Below are 4,512 nucleotides of genomic sequence, written 5' to 3' on the forward strand. Positions count from 1 at the left end.
ATCTAGTAACGAAATGAACTAAAATGTGATTATTTATATAGATCTAATATATAATCAACAAATCAAACATGGAGATCGAAAACATAATCAAACAAAACAATGATTTGATCGCCAAAACTCTAAAATAAACATTGCAATAGAAAAATCTTCGTCTATTTCGGTAGAAACGAGAAAGAATAAATAAAAATCTCCATCTGAATCTGCAGCAGCGGTGAGAGGAAAGAGAAAAGGAAAATGGATCTGAAATGTAAAGAATATTTCTCGTCCTTATAACCTGTTAAATAGGGAAGGTTATTTGTGGTATTTTCAAATTACGTATACTTGATCCCGCACTTGTATTGGACCTGGAATAAAAAACGGGTCTATTTTTCTGTTTTCTTTTAAGTAGGAATTACCTATATATCCTATTATAGTGTTCTTAGTTAGTGGAAGGTCCACCCACTAAAGCCCAGTAACTGGAGGTCCATAATAAAAAGAAAACATAAAAATGGACCCAATTTTTTGAGCCCTGGTCTTGCACACGTGTGGAACATATGAGGACGTATTTTTAAATACCGAAAACACCCTCAAGTATATAAAAGCAGTAACCAAATCCATTTCTTCTTCATTTTCTCGATCTATTATTCTTCTTCTTCTTCTTCATTTTCTCATCTATGGTTCGGTGAAGAGCTCCGACTATGAAGATCTTCTGAGGTGTTGATCAATTCGTGAATTCAAACTAAGATTAATTGGTAAGTTCACTTCCTTACTGTTGGTATAGTTTAGGTTTTCATTTTTCCTTTCTTCTTCAAAAGATTATTTTAATTTAGGTTTTTCTTTCTCGGATTAGAGAAATTTTCATGTTTATAACAAAATCTAATGTTTAGGTATTAAATTTAATGTTGATAGCAAACTGGAAGAGTCTACTTTCGTAGATTTGGTATGATCTCTCAGTGTATTTGTGTTGTACCGCGTTTTTTAATTGATTTTTGGGTTCGATCCATGAGTACGTATATGTAATACTGAAATATCTGCTTTGATTCGGTTATATCCAGAGTTTTATCATTGTTTTTGGGTTCGATCCATGAGTACGTATTTGTAATACTGAAATATCTGCTTTGATTCGGTTATATTCAGAGTTTATCATTGGTTTTGGATCTGATCCATGAGTGTATTTGTGTTGCACCGCGTTTTTTAATTGATTTTTGGGTTCGATCCATGAGTACGTATATGTAATACTGAAATATCTGCTTTGATTCGGTTATATTCAGAGTTTTTTCATTGTTTTTGGGTTCGATCCATGAGTACGTATGTGTAATACTGAAATATCTGCTTTGATTTTGTTATATTCAGAGTTTTGTCATTGTTTTTGGATTCGATCCATGAGTACGTATGTGTAATACTGAAATATGCGCTTTGATTCGGTTATATTCAGAGTTTTGCCACTGTTTTTAGGTTCGATCCATGAGTACGTATGTGTAATACTGAAATATGTTCTTTGATTCAGTTATATATTCATGGATTCATCACTTATTCTTTACATGTGGTTTGATTTTTTAGTTCATGAAACGTATATGACGTACTGATAGAAATTTCTTCTGATTTTGTTTTATTCATAGTTTTTCCATTGTTTTTGGATTCGATCCATGAGCACTTATGTGTAATACTGAAATATGTTCTTTGATTATGTTATATTCATGAATTCATCAATTCTTCTTTACATGCAGTTGATTTTTAGTTCATGAATATGCAGTACGTATATGGTGTACTGATAGAAATTTCTTCTGATTCTGTTTTATTCAGTTTTGCCACTTTTTTATTTCTATGATCCATGAGTACGTATGTGAAATACTGAAATATGTGCTAATTTTGTATAGCTTTTTCTGTGTTTACAATGCATATAAAGGTTTTCCTTTATTTTTCCTATGATTTAATATTGTATTAAAGAAATATTAGATATTAATTGGTATGATCATACAATATATGTGATGTAAAACATTTTCTAATTCATTTATTATTGATTCTAATAAACATTTACTTTTCATGTAAGCAGTGTAAAAGATACATACTCGAATTTATAAGCAGTAGATATATACTCGAATTTTTAAGCAGTTTAGCGGATACGTGTTTTATTTGTAAGCAGTGCGCAGATATGTACTCAGATTTATAAGTAGTGTAGCAGATATGTACTCGAATTAATAAGCAGTGTAGAAGATATGTACTCGAATTTATAATCAGTGTAATAGATATGTACTCGATATAATGAACGTGTAAACACACACGTTTGGTAACAATGAGTATTATGGTCATTTCCATGTTTTAATTAATTTTGGACCTCAAAATAATAAAAAAATTCGGTTGGACCCTACTGTAAATAACCTTATAGGCTTAGGACCAAACAAGAAATTTTCCTTCTTTTAATTATGGACCTCTGATTATTGAGCTCTTAATGGGTGGACCTGCCACTAGCTAAGACCACTATAATAGTACCTATTTATTGGTAATTCCTACAAAAACAAAAGAGGGTAACAACAACCATTTTCAAACAATCTCTTCGAGGCTGGGTAGCATGGATGTGCCGAAAATAGTCACGTGTCCACATCAAACATATCGATGACATCACATACATATATCATACATTATTTCAATACAAATTTCTACTAAAATATTTGAATTTTTTGTGTATGTATTCTTTCATTATTATATGTTTACCTTTATCCAAATTTCTACCCCTTTGTTATTGGCAAAGGATCCGATGACATGGTTAGAATGACATTATCATGACATGGTGACATCATTTTTTCTAAAAAATCCAAACAAAGATGAATTTGAAGCTAAGACTTTTGTGACATGTTGCTCGTATAAAACTCTATATTCCCACCAAAAATGAGAGTATTTCGAAATGCGATAATTCACCATCCACAAATTTTAATTTCAACCGTTAATCTTCAAAGGTTGGTATTCAAAGTGGTAGATGGTGGTCTTATACATTTCGGAATGCTCTCACTTTTGGTTGGAGTGTAGAGACTTATAAGAAGAACATGTCACCAAAAAATTAACTTCAAATTCATTACCGGTTGGATTTGGTATAGAAAAATGGCACTAAAATGTCAAGATTATGTCACCCTAACCGTGTTAACAGATCCTACCCCTTTATTATTTATCAATTTATTAGCATTATTGAGAAATATATTTAATAAAAAATATCACTAATTTCATAAAATATCTCTGACTTGAAGACGTTTGTTTAGATCTCATTCCTAATTTTGTTGAATTTCTGAACTATTCGAGTTCAGTAGCAACAGAGCTATTATTACTTGCGAAGGGCATGAGTTGTGGTGATAATGAATGGTTTCGGTCCACCTTCCGTGTTTTTCATTTTTGCCTTGATCGGCATTTGGTCTTCTTTTTTTCTTCCCAACATTATTAATCTGTTTAGTCTTGTTAACCAAACTGGAATTCTGAGAAACAGAAATAGCCAACCAGTAACTGATGGTTGATGAGTTGAAAGCTGACTACTACTGGTTACTGTTAATTTGTTCCCCGATCTCAAATACATACGAATTTGTCCACCAGGACCACCATCAAAGACACACCCCTAATTTTACACTGAGAACTTTGGGATATGCCCCAAAATCGACTGTCATTTTGGAGATATGTCCCAGGAATCCAATTTCTATCAAGGAACCATTAAATAGTCAATTTATCGTAAATGTGTCTGAACTTTCTCTCTAATTTCTTCGAGGTTTTTTCTGTCTGAATATGTTCCCGAACCTTGTAAAGGTGTTAGTATATAGTATATCTATCTTTTAATTCACATATGTAATCCCAAGTGTGTGTGAATGTTGACTACTTAACGGTTTTAGATGGGACTTTGGACAGCTGGGACATATTCCCGAAAACCGGAATCCTTGAACATTATCTCCAAGATGACAGTCGATTTTGGGGCATATCCCCAATTCTCCCTTTTACATATGGATCCACAGACACATACTTTACCTCTTATTTATAATTATAGCTTGTTGGATCAGGAGACGGTCCTATTTCTGTTTTGTCTCATGAGCTGCAAGGTGTTGAACAGGAGCTGCAGATGACTAGTCCAGGGAGGCTATTCAGACTCCAGAGCGCACATTTCTGTTGAGACCATGACAGTGAACAATTTGCTCTTGAATCCAGAGCTGAAGCCACTACGAAATCTCTTGCAGATTCGTAGAAGGATAAAAGAGTTGAAGAAAGGTTTCTAGTCCTAGAAAAAAAAAAGAGACGGATATAAATATATAATTGGCATCAGGTGTGTTAGAGCATCCACAGTGGGCGAGTATAACCAAAAATTTGGGATGAGATCGTAACACAGTGGGACGGAGTAAAGATCAAATCCCAACCAAAGATCAAATTCCAGACCAAATATGGTCGCGACCAAATCCCAAATTCTAATATAGTCGGGCGTAAATTTAAAGTACGCTTGTTGCTGGGCGTAAATTTAAAGTACGCTTGTTAACGGGCGGAGATTTAAATTACGCCCGATGAAAATTC

This window comes from Papaver somniferum, chromosome 11, assembly GCF_003573695.1.
Source record: "Papaver somniferum cultivar HN1 chromosome 11, ASM357369v1, whole genome shotgun sequence".
In the NCBI taxonomy this organism is placed as follows: domain Eukaryota; kingdom Viridiplantae; phylum Streptophyta; class Magnoliopsida; order Ranunculales; family Papaveraceae; genus Papaver; species Papaver somniferum.